Source organism: Triticum aestivum, chromosome 6B, assembly GCF_018294505.1.
Source record: "Triticum aestivum cultivar Chinese Spring chromosome 6B, IWGSC CS RefSeq v2.1, whole genome shotgun sequence".
Lineage (NCBI taxonomy): Eukaryota > Viridiplantae > Streptophyta > Magnoliopsida > Poales > Poaceae > Triticum > Triticum aestivum.
This window is the reverse complement of record NC_057810.1, coordinates 94348934-94366406: the sequence shown is the minus strand read 5'-3', so window position 1 is coordinate 94366406 and position 17473 is coordinate 94348934. Positions and strand designations below refer to the sequence as shown.

At 42.0% G+C, this 17473-nt stretch overlaps 4 long non-coding RNA genes across 7 annotated transcripts; 1 reads left to right on the top strand and 3 right to left on the bottom strand.

Moving 5' to 3' along the window:
* The first annotated feature begins 6166 nt into the window (after positions 1–6166).
* LOC123135975 (uncharacterized) lies at positions 6167–17473 on the top strand. Of its 3 annotated transcripts, none has more exons than XR_006466416.1 (4): positions 6167–9308; positions 9416–9486; positions 14731–15033; positions 17333–17473. It is a non-coding gene; the product is annotated as an uncharacterized lncRNA (long non-coding RNA). The 3 variants fall into 3 exon arrangements; XR_006466415.1 differs by having other exon boundaries at positions 14700–15033; XR_006466414.1 differs by lacking the exon at positions 14731–15033 and having other exon boundaries at positions 6168–9308.
* LOC123135976 (uncharacterized) lies at positions 10837–13613 on the bottom strand. Of its 2 annotated transcripts, none has more exons than XR_006466417.1 (5): positions 13513–13613; positions 12801–12987; positions 11810–11881; positions 11580–11716; positions 10837–10976 (listed from the first exon to the last, which is right to left on the bottom strand). It is a non-coding gene; the product is annotated as an uncharacterized lncRNA (long non-coding RNA). The 2 variants fall into 2 exon arrangements; XR_006466418.1 differs by lacking the exon at positions 10837–10976 and adding an exon at positions 11065–11206.
* LOC123135977 (uncharacterized) lies at positions 13980–15059 on the bottom strand. Its single transcript, XR_006466419.1, has 3 exons — positions 14980–15059; positions 14741–14889; positions 13980–14040 (listed from the first exon to the last, which is right to left on the bottom strand). It is a non-coding gene; the product is annotated as an uncharacterized lncRNA (long non-coding RNA).
* LOC123135978 (uncharacterized) lies at positions 15081–16543 on the bottom strand. Its single transcript, XR_006466420.1, has 3 exons — positions 16510–16543; positions 16262–16335; positions 15081–15218 (listed from the first exon to the last, which is right to left on the bottom strand). It is a non-coding gene; the product is annotated as an uncharacterized lncRNA (long non-coding RNA).

The window sequence follows — 17473 nt, the reverse complement described above, 5'->3', positions numbered from 1 at the left end:
TCTCGTATTCACCGCGGTAGAGGATGCAGTCGTTGATGCATGCATGTATCTTCAGAACCTCTAAACCTAGAGGGCAGACAACCTTCTTTGCTTCGTACGTACTGGCGGGCAACTCGTTATCCTTTGGAAACATATTCTTCAACATTTTCAGCAAGTTTTCAAATGCCGAGTCAGCTACACCTGCCTCTGCCTTCCATTTCAGCAAATCCAGTGTGCAGCCCAGCTTTTTCAGACCATCATCGCATCCGGGGTACAGCGCCTTTCTGTGATCCTCTAACATGCAATCCAAATTCTCCCTCTCCTTTTCAGTTTCGCAGCGTCTCCGTGCATCAGCAATGGTCCGACCAAGATCATCAACGGGATCATCACGTGCCTCTTCTTCACCTTCCCCTTCACCTTCAGCATCCTCCATGAAAGTATCACCGAAATGAGCAAGATAGCTTTCATCGATGAAATCATCCCCTTCTTCATCTTCTTCCATTATAACCCCTCTTTCTCCATGCTTGGTCCAACAATTATAGCTTGGCATGAAACCGTGCCGAAGCAGATGCATGTGAACATCTCTTGAGGAAGAGTAACCCTTCTGATTCTTACAGATAACACATGGACAGATAACAAAACCCCCCTGCTTGTTCGCATTAGCCACTACGAGGAAATCTTTCAAACCCGTAGTGAACTCGCCGGAGAGTCGGTTACCGTACATCCATTGCCGATTCATCTGCATTATTATAATATAAAATATATAATTAACCATCATGCATTTGTTAAACTAACTAGCTACAAACAATATAAATTAAACAATGAACTGCACACATGCATATTTTATCAATGACACACATGCATGAAAGGTTCAAGTTGCTAACTGCGATCGAGGAGGAAAAAATAAATGAGGAACCTCAAGTGTGGCTCCAACACTTCATATCATGTTTGTTTCACCCTCTTAGGGCATTTCATCAAACACCTTGTGTGCATAAGAGGAACCAAAAGCAAACCTACACCCCCTTGTGAAGCTTGTGAAGAGAAGTGGCACCAAATGGCTAAGTGAGCGTGCTGAACTGGTATATATAGGGGAGGAGCTTTAGTCGCGGTTGGCCTGGCCAACCGCGACTAAAGGCCTTTGCGCACCTTTAGTCGCGGTTGGCCTGGCCAACCGCGACTAAAGCCCCTCACGTGCACCAGCTGGCCACCGAGCGCCCTGGGCCGAGGCCTTTGGTCGCGGTTCGTCTGCCGAACCGCGACTAAAGACTTCATTAGTCGCGGTTCCTACAGTTTCGCGACTAATGGGGCTGGACGGAAGCCTCTTTTTCTACGAGTGAGAGTAGTATCAAATAACTTTGTAGCTCCAGGTTTAGCTTCTCATCTTCCTGAAACATTAATGATAAGTTAGTTTGACAAGTTTAAAATAAGTACCATCAAGCAACTGAAGTTTGTAAAGTCATTCACATTTTAGAATGACCCCTTTTGATTTTTCATCACCTCAAAAAGATTAAACATTGCATCGTTACTGATGGTAGAAAATATGTCTTTCTCAATATAGTAAATTAGAGAGTCACTCATGAACCGATCACCCATTTTATAGCGTAACTTTTTGTTGGTAACATTCATAGCTGAAAAGCATCTCTCCATTTTAAACCGAATCAAACAAAGCATTAAGTTGTACTTGATTTTGCTTTCTTGTAAGATCAGTTATCTTATCCATAGCAACCTGAATTGATTGATCTTGATTCATAAAGGCATCACATCTTTTTATTGCTACATTATGAAAGCTATTGACACTACTTTTACTCATACGAGTATCTACTCTGCTTTTCTTGTTCCAGCAGTTGTCATTAATTGCAAATGCATCACTTCTAGATTGCCCCTCATTGTAATCTCTGAAAAGGTAAGAGCACAAACAAAAGGCCTTATGCTCCCTGTCACTATACTCAAGCAAACGACCATATTCATCAAACCAAATCTAGTTTAAATCTCTGTTGAGTATCTCCAATCTCCCTCTACGGGTAATAAAAATTAAGTGGTGGCATGTAACGTCCCCTCGTTAAATATTGGAGCCTAATCTCATCTTGCTTCTTTAGATTGCTTGTGTACTCTGAAATCCTTTTTCGATCAGCCTGATCAGAAGGCAACTCATCTAAGTTAAGTTCTGTGTGAACAGTAGGTTTCGGGAGACTAGTTGCACTCACATGTGATGCACTTTATTTGCTTACTCTAATGGGTGACCTTATATGTGCGTGTATCTTTAACCGGATCTGGTGACTGAGTTTTCTTCAAATAATATCGCTCCATAGCCTAGATCAATCAAAGTCCACAGGAAAAAAAATAGGGCAAAAAATCACTATTGTACATTCGTACTAATAGGCTATTAGCTAGATAGAACATAGTATCTGAAAGTAGATGACGAGATGTGATAACATAATCCAGTTACCTCAAATTTTGGGCTACAAGTGTTGCAGCTGGCAGCCTGCTTGTCGCCGGCGTGCGGCGGCCGAGGCGCCGAACAACACGAGCAGACAGAGGAGACATGCGATTTGGAAAACGAGCGGACGACGAGGCTTGCATATGGCTTCGTGCTTACATGACTAATCACAAGGGGCCTGCTAATCACGATTTAGGCCATGGACTCCTTGTGGGCTTTTGGCCCTCGCTTTATTTGATGGGGTCAGGCATGATTTTTTACTGGGTTTAGATCAGGCAACCACGTACATACATACACGTACGAGGCAAAAGTTGTTGGGTTCACTTGAACCCAACGCTTCTATGTTGGCTCCGCCCCTGGTGCTAACTGAAAGCACTGAATCAAGTGACGTGCCGGCGGTGCTGTGTTGCGATAAAGATGGGCCGGGAGAGTATAGTGTCGTGGTTTCCATCGGTGTTGTGTACCTGGATGGCCACATCAGGCAGATTTAAAGGCCGCCTATAAGGAGATGGACGAGGCGGTAGATGAGGTGTTCGGCAAGAGCGAGGACGGAGATAAGGTGGCCAGCTCGGCTGCGCCCTGCCGCCACGATCACGAAGCCGGCATGTCCACAAGCGCCGCCGATAGCAATGAAGAGTAGCGCATGGGAGGTCACCGACGCTAGTATCCCATGAAGGCCAATGCTCCTCCCCTTCCATTGAAGCCAAGCTTTGTGGCCTCAACATCGTCGGCCGATTAGCCGCTTGGCAGCAACGTGGAGACAGATAGCTTCAATTCCCGATGCTCATGGCTGCGGAGGAGGCAGAGCTTCGTTTTTCGGGGCTCGTGGACGGTTGCGGATGGGCAACGGGCGCTGGCGGTCATTTCAGGGTAGGTTTAGAGTCTGGTCTAGTTGAAATATGTCTAATATAATGAATTTGCTCCGGTTTAGATGAAAGGATCCGGTTTACATCAAAATTATCCAGGTATGAATGAATATTGTCCGGTGCGTCCAAGTATGCGTAAAATTTGTTCATTTTCATTAAAATTCTTCCAAAATGTAACCGGACATATGCAGACAACTTTGGTTGGCCACCTCCCGCATCCATGTCTGCGGACTGGTCCCCCGTCTATCGACAAATGCGGTGTCTAAAATGGACACACTATCCATCTGCGGACCGCATCCCAAGGACAGGATATGGGAGCCGGTCGTCCAACCATGTCCCTCAAATAGGCATCAAATCCGGACATCAGAGAAGGGCCAGGCGGAACCGTGGTTTTAAAAAACCAGACCGAACAGGCGGTCGAACCAGATAAAACCAGAATCGGCCCACCATTTGGTTTTTTAAGCTACACAGATCGTTCCGCGATTAGAAAGGTGAAACCGAGTGAAACCAGATAGTTTTTCTGAAAACCCGGTTTTCAAAAACGGGCGGTTCAACCAGAGAAATGGTTATCCTAATTTAGAAGAAGCGGGTCTCAAACCCAGGTCGTCGTAGCTAACCTTAGCCCAATAACCACTATGTATGAGCTCCTTTGTAGTACAATAGAAGGAAGCCTTTCTATTTGACCAACTTTTAGTGATATATTGACATATATTAGTACTTAATATTTATTATTTTGGTAAAAAAACAAGCAGATGGACCGATGAACCGGCTTGCTCATCCGTCTGATCGCCAGTTTGGATTTTTAAGCTATAGGCGGACCTAGAGGACAAAGCACATGGGTTGTGAGGATTTTGGTGTCATTATAATTTAGTAGTCCGGGTCATACATGTTAAGTAAATTAATATGATCGAGCAACGTACAGGAAGGTGTGATCAAATATATTTTTTAAGGGGCGGTGGGTGAGGTGTGTGTGGTCAAATATGACGTGTAATTGAGGTGTGTAATTCCATGTTATTGCAAAAAATAGATTAATTAAGATGAAGTTGATGTAGTATTGCAAAAGGTAAATAAGTTAATGTGATTGAGTGGTGTACTGTGGGAATAAAACCGGCTGGATGAGAAAACAATCGGTGGAGGGACATGGTGGAAGAGGGGGACCCAATTGACGAAGAGATCTTCCTGACATGAAAAGGAAGCCTACTAATTTTTTTAATTAATAAAGATAGCGACAATAGATGTATATGGTGACATGATTATTGTAGTTTGATAATGTTAGGCACCGATGGCTTAGATATGTAAACATTTTAAAGCAAAACTAAGAATTACTTATTTTTCTGTTGTGTTACCAATTTCACTGGTTTTATATGAGCCGATGAGCTCTCAAGGATTCGTCATCGGCCATGCAGTCGCTGCTTCTGCATGGAACAAGTACCTAGTGCGATTTCGTTTCGCTTTGTACTTAGAAATTGTTAAAACCAATCTCTGCTTTGAGTAATCTGTATAGGGCAACTGTGATGCCTTCTCAGGAAGATTGCTTTGCCCTTTAGTGTTTCTGTGCGATTCTGATGTTGGGAATCGTCAGAGGGAGATCCAATTCCTGTTAGGTTTTGGCCGCATGGATAGACTAGATAAATGAAAAGCAAAGCACTTCACTAACTCAGAGTAGTTCATTTTAATTGACACGCTTTCCACTTTGAGTACCTTTTAGCTTAATTTGAAAGTTCAAACTCATTACTTTCTAGCAATGCTCATTTTTTGGGGATACTGTAGTGGCCATATTCTGTGATCATGGTATTAACTCTGCCAAGTTGGTTTTGTTAACATTGCAGCAACCAAGGAGCACATCGTGGGCAGCAGGATGGCTGGAACTGAATATTTTAATTTGTATATATACTACGGTGCCTTTCAAAGAAAGTCTAGCCATGTGCTCTCCAGGATGGCTGTTTTTATATGGCTTAGGGGCTCCACTTAAAACGACTCTACCCTTATTTGGTCAACTTCAACGTGGATCATCAAATCAACCATAAATGTCTATACCAAATGGCCCGAACACTTTCCCTCGATGAGTTCCTCGCTTTCGCTCGATGAGTTTTCATATTAGAAATCCAAAACACACTGCACCGTGGATCCTGTTTGAGGAGGAGAAACCTCGCCGACGCCACTCATATAAGCCATCACAACCTCCAGATCTGACAACGAGGCTCGGAGGACGGCGCTGACTGCGACGGAGATGCCAGTGGCCTCGGAGGCCCGAGGCCACCGCTATGAGGTCACCGTCCGATTAGTTAGGATTAGTTCAAATTTAATTAAGCTTAATTTGTATAAGTTTCATCCGTTTAGCTGTAAGAGGGTTGTCAATCCTCTTGAACGTTGATTTATCCTTGTCTCTATCGGTTCAAAGGCGCGTTGGAGTTGCCCTTGGCCTTCCTCTACGAGTAGTACGAAGCTAGCTAGGGTAGTCTTCATCTTGTACAGATTAAGTTTACGATAAAAGCAAGAGCCGGCAGGCGCGTCTAGAGACCTAGCTAGGTCATCTTCAGAATCGTTGATTTATCCTTGTCTCTTTGGGTTCAAAGGCGTAACTTTAGTGGTTATGTAACCGCCAAGAAAGTAAGGGAACTGTGCGGTTCAGAAACGAGCATGTGATCTCTGCATCTTTATCAACATGCTATTCGCTTTGCTTTTTTTTAGGGAAACAGCGGTACTCTGCTGCGTATCTTTACCTCTTTATCTTTATCTTTACCTTATTTTTACTAATAAACCAGCTAATGCTTCTGGTCGTCTGTCATCGGCATTTTTACAGAAAACCCCTTGACTTTTATGAAAATAAACCCGCAGTCGAGTAAATAAGTGGGGAAAACGTTTCGTGTGTCTGCCCCACGGACGCGCTTGAAAAAGAAAAAGAAAAAGAAAAACCCACCCCCGAATCGAGCGACTGCGTCTCCCACCCCATCTGAATCCGCTGCCTCGCCGCCGCCGGCCCGCATCCTCCGCCGCGCCGTGCTGCTGTCCTCCCCGCACCCCGGCCTGCCTCCTCTCCGCCGCGCCCTCCTCCCCGCTCCGTGCTGCCGTCCTCCCCGCACCCCGGCCTGCCTCCTCTCCGCCGCGCCCTCCTCCCCGCGCCGTCCAAGTCCTCGCCCGGTTCGCCGACGCCGAGGCCCAGGCCGCCGCGCTCCGGGCCTGCACCGGCGGGCTCGAGCACGCGCCGCCAACCGCGACGGGCTGCTCAACACGCTCCGCGCCGCCACGGTAAACGGCCGGGAGGAGGAGGAGGACGCGCAGGAGGCAGGGCGGTGTCAGAATCGCGCGCGTTGGATCCGGCCGATGGTTACGGCGACACGGACGCGGATGCTCTGGCCGCGGCCGCCGCGCTCTATGCCCCGCCCCTGCTTGCCGAGCCCTGCCTCTCCGGATCTCCAGCCATGTATGATGCTGGGGACCTTGCAGGTCCATGCTCGTCGGCGAGGGGGAGCGCAGACAGCAGCCTAGCCCGTCACCGTCAGTAACATGGCAGTAGGCCTCTTCTCCCCTTCTCAATTTACAGCAGCATGCCACACTCTCAGGCTCCTGTCCCCCGTCGTTAGCACACCGATTCAGAGGCAGAGGCTGACTTGCAGCTCGTGGACACAGAGGAGGAAGCCTAAGATCAATCTCAAAAGTTGTTATCATTGTTCTCAGCCAGCGATGCATAGGGGAATTGTTTGCTCATCTATGTGTTAAAATCTGGACCTCTTCATCAACGACTTCAATAAGGATGAGATCAAGCTGCGTCTGCTGCTCTGTCCACCACAACAATTTTGGAATGCATTAACTTTTATCTGCCCAGGTTGAATCCTTCATTCCTCATTCTCATCCTAATTTCTTGATGTTGGGCAAGACACTCCAGATGAGTTGCTAACATCAAAAGGCTTCAGTTCTAACTAGAAGAAATTTTGCTTAGGAATATTTTATCAGTTTTGTGGTCAATTAATCAACTGGTGTTACAATAAAAGCAAGAAAGTGATGCAAGTTCTTTGGGATATATGCACTGGAAAATATATGAACACTGTTGGCCCAAAATCACAGGGCCCCACTAAATTGTTGGCCATTTGGCCTCATGATTTTAATGATAATCGTTCTACCATGAATTTTGTCTTCCGCTAGCATTTCAACAGTACTGTGTGCTGTAGCAGTATACATCTGAAAGAGTTTCCTCCTATGCCATGGATCCGGTGTAGCGCTCCAGTGAGAAATAATCAATGGTGTACTTATCCCCTTTACATGTTCTTTATTTACATTTTTTACATTGAATTCTAAGCTAAGTGCTTAGTCTTTTGTTACTTGCAGCCTTGCAGGCAGGAACATGAGCATTCATATCTGGGAGTTCCGAAGAAGGCGTTGACCCCATTATATATATTGCTGCTCTCTGCCAGAAACCAAACAAATAACACTTCTATGATGCTGCTCACTGATTGATACTAAATACGAGTATATGGCTTGTTCTCGAGGATAGTTATCACTTTTTGATTCATATGGAATTTGAGGATATGGATGACACTGGTTTGTTTCTTTCACTACTAAAATTCTGTCCACCATTAGCTTACGGGCAATGCTCCAGATCCACGCGAACATGCCCGAGTAAATGCTCTTTATGATTCCATGTTCTTATGTAATAAGACTTGATGTGTTTTATCTTCCAATAATTCAGACACGGGCCTTCCACAACTTGATACAAGCTGCTGACAAGAGTTAGAGGGTTAGGTTTGATATTATTATTTGTTGTATGACTATTTGTTCTCATTATGGCACACCTTATTTATCTTTTATTCAGTTACATAGCTTGCCTGTATTACTTCAAACATAATTATACTGTGTACATTTAGTGGATACTATTGTTGAGTAAAAACGAAATTCGAACTTCAAATTACATACTGGATTTAGATTGTTTCCTTAGAAACCAAGAGTTCTTTTTTTGATGAAACTGCCAGATTGGCTTTTCATTCATGAAGAAGGGGTGTAGTACAAGGTGTTTCTCAAAAATACAGGGTAGTAGAGCTGCATACGAACTGTATGCAGGAAACATACAGTGGAACATAACTGAAGCATCTCTAATCTGTCTCCCTTGGTTTTTGAATCAGCTGGTTAAAACCCAAGATATCATTTGCGGTTCCCAGTAGTTGTTTACTAGAGGTATCCACGATCCTTTAGAAATTAGAAGTGATAAGAAAAAAAAGTGGAACTGAACTGAAGCTATTTCTGTTAGTATTGTCTACGTCTCCTTGACCTTTCACGGGAATCTGATGTAACCATCCTGCAACCTGCAAATACTATAGATGATATGCAGAGAAGATTTCAATATTACTTATTACTGCCTTAGTACCATGCCTTTCTTCTCTACATAAATCATTTATAAAGCTGTAGGAGGAGCTCAGCTTACATATATGAATATCCGACTAATTGCCTTACCACTAATTAGTTGCCACACTGCAACTACTGACAGTGGATACTGACATCTTATTCTCTTGGTAGAGTTCAAAACAACATGAATCAAGCTGATGAAATTCAGTTGTATTTTTTTCTTTTCCGACCATGTAGTTTTTTTAACTGCTCTGAAGGTCCTCTCATATATAATTAAGCTCACACACAAATGTCCTTGTACGTACTATAGAATCATATAGCTGACAATATTGAACTTTTCTGTTGTAATAAGAATATCAAGCATTATTTTGTCATTGGTGTTTCAGTTTGTCGGTTACAGGTATATCATTCCAATATTCATACTATAGAAGTTGTTGTCAGGGAGTGCGAGAGGGGTAGCAGAGTGGCCAGTGAGGGGAGCACCATCACGGGAGCTGTGTTAATAGAAGGCAACGTCGAGAAGATGTCGACAACCTCCGTGGATGAGCGGTGGTTGTGAGAGTTTGCCAAGGAAGGCCTACTCGATCATGGAGTGGCTATCGCTGCAAAAGGCGACGCTAGCAACAGAGACAGCCATCCATTTGTGCCACCATCAATAACAACGTTGTAACAAGCATGGCTCTGCACTGGTGAGTAGAACTTTCTCCAAATCCAATCAAACTATTGGATTAAGACGTTCTAAAATTTATTGCCTGACTGCCTCATCTGTGTCCATATCTCTGTTGGGAATTTGCAGGTTGCTGAAGCAGTAGAGTGGCTTATGTCATGTAGGCAACTGGTGGCTACAAGGATCCGTACGTAAACATGGTATGTGAAATTTGTGCTACACAGGAATAGAAATGCCAATTTACAAAATATAATATGCATGTTTGGTTGATGATTACTTGGGGTAGCCGAATAGAACTTGGAACCAATATAACTTAAGTGTGGCTATGAAAATTTTAGATGGAGTTGGTGGTTTGGTACCTATTGGAGTAACAAATTCCAGTTACCCAGTAGAAAGCAAGGTGAATCGGAAATCAATTATTAAATCTGCTTTATAGGCTTTGCTAAAGAGAGAAACTGAGAGCTACTAATATCCTGGTTTCATTAAAGCTTATTAGCGTCTTGAATCCCTGTAAAGCAGCATTGTGCATTGCTATTGGATGACGCTGTGGGTTGTGGGTGTAGAGTGGAGGTTGCATCACATGCTCAACGTTGTGTCAAAGGACTTGCATGGGCCACAGGGATGTTGTGGTGTTCATAGTGGGCAACGTTTGTTTTCATGTAAGTTATGGTCGATGTAAGATAGGTAGTGGATGGGCATGTCATAAGTTTTTTCTCCCGTTGCAACGCACGGGCATATTTCCTAGTTTTTATTAATTTTCAAATAAAAGAATACAAAAGGTCCATGTAAGAGAAAAAAAACTATACATCAGAACGAAAAAGAAAACCTAGGAAAGGTAAAAAAGAATAAACATACATACATACATACATACAAGGAAAACAAGCAGCAAAAACACCCATCTGGATCAGCAAGTTATCTGAACATTGCAACCCAATCCGCCATGCCAGAATAATCCTGTCTTCGTGCTCTATGAGTGAGCCATTTCATCTCTTCTTTGTACTAGATGACCAGTTGCGCCAATGGCGCAAAGGCCAAAAGCAAGCCATGTATTGAGAGAGTGTACATTAATATTTTTCAGACACATTTTGAAGTGATAAATATTAGACAAAGTCATCGCTGCATGTTTGACCATGGCGCAAAAAGCGAAAGCGAGCCAAGCATACAAAGCATGTGTATGAGATTGATTTAGAATCAACTTAAAGATACTTATATTCCATTACATGAAAGTTCATGCTTAAAAGAAAATATTCAGATCACTTGGTAATATCATACATTGGTTTTAAAAAACAGGCTATATTAGCATAGATGGATGGTGTATATAGTGCTTGTCCATTAACCATTGATTGAGTCTTGTACCTGCCGTCGGCAGGAAGAAAAGAACCTACGACCTAGGTGGACGAACAACCTAGCCACACACTGCAGACAGGATCAAAGGCCTATAGAGGAACAAAAAGAATCAAGCAACTGTGTATAAAACAATAATCAGATGGTACACTTTTCTAGCTATGTATAAAATACTTGATGTGTAAAATTTTGCTAACGAACCAAAGAAAATCTGATTCATCTCTTTATTTATTACTGTAAAACAAAGCAACACAATAGTAGGACGATACAAATTCACACACATGCATGATGGAATGCGTCGTTTGTCTCTGCTCTGCCTTCCTCCTCTCAAACCATCCACCGTGACCTGAACTTGAGAGTATAGTCAGCGGTGAAAAAGGTCTAAACTTGAAACAACAAATGTCAACAAGACCCCAAGGCTTGAAGTTTTGCATGTAATAAAAAACCAATTCCCAACTATTTTTGCCCAATCATCCCAAACAATCACCATGTATTTTAAAGAGAAATTCAGTCCAAGCAGCTTCATCAATCCTTCAGGTGCATAATCAATCACTGTAGTGTTCTAGCCTTAAGAAACTGAAAAAGAAACAATCAAAAACAAAAGTAAAAGTAAAATCATGTGTAGCAGCAGGAAAAGCAAAACTAATCACATTCTGTCATTCTGACCTATCATCTTTTAAATCAAACTACACAAGAATAAAATTATCTAACAAAACATGAACACCATGTGTCCTATTTAGAGCGGTACCAAAAAGGAGAGACATCTTCACTGCATATATATGCTAGATAATCAAAAATCTGAAAGCATCTTAGAGGAAGCCCTCACTAAGAACCTTGGCAGACGTTCATGAAGCTGCGCCTACATTAGCTACATGACCGACAATTACTCAAATTTGTCGTAGTACACAAATAACACAGTTGAACAACAGATAAATAGGAAGAGACATACACGAATTGCAGTCAGATTTACATGCCTGCTGCTCCTCGACACTGCAACCCTTCCTCAAGGGCCGTCATGATTTGGTCTGCTTGTTTTGTTTACTCCGGCTATTCATTGTTGGTGCTGGATTTTTATTGTCTGCATTGCTGCATAAGATGAATATTTGCAACCGTAAATATTTCAAGGGAAAAATTGATTTGTGAGATTATTTTCTATAGGATGTGAGAAGCAATACTTACTCTTGCTTTTGTCTTTTGGGAGGAGTACAGTCCTATTCCTTTTTTTTGCGGGAAACGTTCCTATTCCTGGAGCTGCATTCAAAAATATTGTACATACGTACTGCTACTGCATGAGTGGATATAGAAGAATAGATAAAAAATCAACAAAAACAATACAGAGAACTAACAAAAATTGCAGGAAAACTAATTATGCATGCCTTCTTTTAGATAATATAAGATAGTTTAGGGGCTAAACCAACTAATCAATAAAAAGGAGAGCATGTATATAGTTCATCTAGTTATTATGAAACATGTGCTTTATAAGCATATGCGTGTTGTGATATCTGTCAGATTTTTCAGATTAGAAGGCAGTGTTGCATAGCAATGAAGCAAAATTTTGCAACAAAACATTGTTGAATACGTGTTGCTTTATAAGGGGTATCTTTGTAGTGCCGCTTAAAAACTGCAACATGTATTAAAAACCGCAACAAGGTTCTTTTAAATGCTTAACCAGTTCTACTTTCAGTTCAGCATACAAAAGGAACGAATAGGAAGTGGAGTAAACTAAAACAAATTTTGATAAAAAATGATGCTAGTGGTTGCTTTGGTAGTTTAACTGCTTCACAGAACTGATTAAATCTGAGAAAGTTATTGGTTGCAACGGAAATGTGACATTATCCTACACACCTATATTAAACATCAAGTTAGCATGGCATATATTTACACAGAAACAACACAACATCCTAATTGATAATTTCTTTCTTCCTTATAGTTCTAATTTTGAACATGGCACAATGGTTTATTCCCCATTTTAATTTTATACTCGAATTCAAATTCAATCTGTGACACGCATGTTTATACGCCCAATCTAAAATCTGAGAAGAGCGGAAAAAGTGAGGAAGTTCCCTCAGTTATCCCAAGTTTCTAGCTAAATGGAAGGTACATGAAAAAAATGCATTGCTGGAGTCAGAAGCATGAAATTTAGCACAATCCCAGAATACAAAGTTCATACCATGGTCATCTTGTTTAGTACTCGCCATTGTAACCCCAGAATGCAAAAATGCATTACTATCTTGCAAGGGCTTGATCGACCATAGTGTTGCCTGCTCATAAACAGCCAAACAGGCTCAACCCCAGAAAAACCTCTGCTCTGACAAATGGTAAAAATCATTTCATAGGTGACTCAAGTTTTACCCCGCCTGCAAGAACTGAACCTCCTCAGCAACATCACAAATGTAGGACAAGGCATGTAAGTGACATTATTTTGAGGATGAAAAAAATGTATATATATATATATATACATCAGTTGAGAACTGATTATATGCCTTTAGATTCAATAACTCAATAATCCTATAAAGATATTAAGCCTAGGAGCCCTTTGTAGCAGAAGAAAGCTTCACATACATGATAGCCTATTTGTAAATCAATATAGCAAATGCAACGAGTAGTACACGTGTGAGGTCAGTGTTGCTTGCTGGCAAGAAAATGGAAGAGGAAACATGTGAATAAACATTAACTGTATACATGTGGCATTACTAATATTTTTTGCCTTGGGCAAACCTGTGATATGGAATTTAATCGTTGGAACCATATATGAACTGAACAATGTGCATTGTCTAAAGCTAGCACAACATCTCTTCCTATGATATGGTTCATATGTATTCAACCAATTCAAGCACTCGAGAAATTAACTAAGCACTGGACCCTGATCATAGAGATCTTACTTGCGTATGTCATCGATGAGACCAATAACTCCCTCAAACTGAGATCATCATCCAAATGCATCCAGGCATGCTTAATGACCTATACTTGGAGATGGAGTTGCTTTTGATACTCAATGGCCCATCAAGAATTGATGCCTAACCCCGCAGACCAACGCAAACATGAACCCATTAATTTCATCACAAACATAAATGCAGCAGCACCAAATTCAGGGACAAAGAAAGAAGGAAAAATGGAGTGACCTTGTTGGAATTGGGTAGCAGGCTCTGCAACACCTTCAGTCTTCCAGCCGATCGACCCAGGCAACGATCAACCCCGACAAGCAATTAATAATTAGCACCTCAAGCAGGCAATAAGAGAATGGCAAGATGGGTCATCAACTTCTCGGAATGGTTGTGCACCTCAGCGGTGCTGACCCGCTTACTGTCGCAACCCCCATATAAATAACTACATTCAGATTTCCACAATAAAGTCTATGCAATTCTTGTTGGGTAGGCGGCGCTAGACTCGAGTTACATGTTCTGATGGCCCTGTAAATAATTAAGCATGGTAGTGAGAATGCAATATATAGAAAACAACACAAAATTAATCTAAAAATACTACAGGGCAACGACATTTTCTCTTCAGTTAGTCAGAGGTTTATGTACCGTGGGAAAAATGTAGCAAGGAAACGAAGCAGATCGTACAATCTTGCATATAAGGGGAGGGAGAGGTAGCAGGAGCAGAGGGAAACAAGGTCTGTAAGAAGCTCACATTGGCGTATTAGTATTAGCTGCACTCGCCACTGCCCGACACACGATGAGAAACATAGAAAACACAACAACCCCGACGAATCAGGCACTGAACTAATGGAAGACCAAATGGGCTAAAACTGGTTGCTGGGTTTAGCAGGAAAAACATGTGTCAAGCATAGCTAACAAGCATGATGTAGTAGCAAAAATAAGCACTATTATTATAATAGTATAGCATGACCAAAAGAAGCATTTCCATGCCTAAAAGAAAAGGCATCAAATAGGTAAAATTAATGGTTCAACAGTGCGGGAAAAAGATAAAACATCTCTCTATAACAATTGGTCACATCAGGCGAGACTATGGAGCATTAATGCATTATGAGTACAGGAACACATCCTACTCATTACATTTGATTTTATTTTCCAGTTGAAGTATGCCCTTTTGTTGAGCCCTACAGAATTCACAAATTAATCTACAACTATGCGAAGAGGTGGCTACCTGGTGGCGTCGACTGGCCGTGATGGTGGTTCTGGTGGGTCCCCGATCTGGCTCGGACGGACGGCTGCTCCACGGGTGGTGAACGGTCAACACGGAGAGCACAACATACCACATACACCACCCGATCAATCTAGAGCCTGAAAGAGCATCTGAGGACGCGAAAGAAAAATTGCAAGTGAGGAGAGGAGACCATCAAATTGCAAGTGAGGAAAGGAGGAACAAAGTTGGTAGATGCTCACCAATGCCGGCGCTCCTCCACAAATTTGCAGCTTTCCTCGAGCTCTCGTCTGTGGGTAAGTCGCTCAACTGCATCGTCATTACCCGCATCAGTCGAGCCGGCAAAAGCTGAAAATGAGGAACTAAGCACCTCCCACATTGTCACCGGCAACGTCCTCCTTGCTCTTCTTGTTCCTCTTCTTCCTCTTTCATTTCTTCTCACCCTTCTCACCCTCCTCTTTGATCTCAGGTACCAAAGTGCCTGCACAATCACTACCATCAATAAAACTGTACTACAACCACCCATAAACAAGCGAGTATGAATTAGAACTAAAAAGAGGAAGGTATATTTACCCTATTAAACCCCAACCACTTCACGTAAGTACCAAAATCTGTTAGCCTAATTAACCTAATAGCCTAACATTAAGCCCTCAACTTGGCAAATAGTTGAACATTTACCGCAACCATGTAGATCTAATAGCAGCAGTCCTAACCAATGCCAATAAATAAACTACCACTATTTTCTCCCGTAAATAAACCACAAACAATTAACATAAGCATGAAATCCGTCACCCTAATTAACCAAATAGCCTAACACCTGATGTTTACCATGGCGATAAAAAGTACGATGCCAACAGCCAGCGAGGCGAATCGAGCGTGCAGGATCATTTTGAAGCCGCGAGGGCGCTGGATGGGCGGGTACTCTAGCGGCTTTTATATGTTAGATCTATTATCATCTGATGCATGCAAAATATTCTTTGATTACACAAGCAATACCTGTATTTTTCCTCAACAATTGTTTGAGATATCCATTGACCATAAACTCAGCAACAGTTGCTAAGCTTCCATCAGGATCACCACAAACAACGCCATAAAATGGAACTACATTTGGATGGTGAAATGAGTCGAGGATCTGAGCGTCTTCCCAGAAATCCGCTATTTGCAAATAGATCACAACTAAAATCCAAACTCTTTTCACTGCTTCTTAAATAAAAAACTAAAAATGAAGCTCATCTCATTTGCTCCTCTCACAAAGAGTACTCAGTTTCACAAATAACCGAATAAGGAAGCAACCAGCAGCAGGTAGTAGCACATGGCAGCAGCACAAGCAACAGCAGCAGCCAGTAGCACATCACGGCAGCACAAGCAGCAGCAGAACCAGAACAAAAGAGCACTGAAGACTGAGCACATATATAACAAGCAGCACACACATCTAGGCATCTAGCAGCATATATAAGTAGTAGTCGTAGCCCACAAAGCGACAACACAAGCACACGACATTAAGCGAACAAGGGAAAAACTCACCCTCTTCTTTTCAAAGAAGTCGCAATCCAAATAAGCGAACAACCATGGGGTCTCCTTATTAGTTATTTTACAGCCTGCAGAATCAAATTGAAACGACGAGCGTTGCATTAAAGGAAAAAATCAACAACGGTTCATGGGTTAATGAGTCACCTCCATGGTAGGCTATTTAAAAGCAAAATCAATCATTTACTGTTATCAACGAAGGGAGAACAACTACAGATCTGGATCGTTATAGATTTGAGAAATACCTGCTCAGGTAGATTGTTAGTAGCAGATGTTGGAGCTAGGGAAAGTTGGTCATATAGTTCTTCATTATCCATTGACCCGAGCAGCACCCTTGGAAATCATAGAAACTGCGAAACAAAAAAGAAAGAAACCGGTTAGAGCTGAAAAAAATAGCCTATCCCAACTTCTCTGGATATGTAGATTCCAAAGGGAAAATATAGCTGGATAGCAAGATCCTCATGAGAGATTTGTAAACTAAAACACTAAAACAAAATAATAGTCTATTAAAAAACAACTGCACACAACTCAACATCAAGATGATCAAGACAAACAAACTACTAACCAGACCATGTATGATTGCGTAGCTAATTAGACATCTATATAAAACAGATCAATGCAGACAATTTCTATTTCATACATCTCAAGTTCTACTTATTATGCTATTTCTTTGAAGCTGTAAGTATGTTTTATTTTAGCTCTTTACTTATGTATTCTCACTATATCACTCTCTTCTCTGCATCATCTCATGTTCTTGTACTTCTGCTTGTCTGTACAAGGCTACAACGTATGGTTTATCATGTCTAGAACTGATTGTGTCTTGCTTTCTCTCTATCTATCCTCAGCTAGAAAGTGTAGGATTCATACTCTTTTAACTCTGCAAATCTTCTCTCTATTCTAATTTCTTAGTTACTCTCTCATTCTTTTTACTCTTAAAACTATGACTTGCTGTTCTATTCTATTCTTCGCTGCTGCTCTCTCTTCTAAACAAGTTTAATCTCTCTTATTACTTCGTATTTCAATAGTCAAATAAGGAGCGCGTGCTGAGATCCTCTCTTCCTCCTGCAGGTCTACTTCCTCATCCTAACACAGAGCAAATCATGGCACAAGCAATCATGGCAGGAGGGGGGTTAAACGGGATCTGACCTAGATCGGGGAGAGAGAAAGAGGAACTCATCGCGGTGGCCGGCCTCCCTCGCACCATTCGCC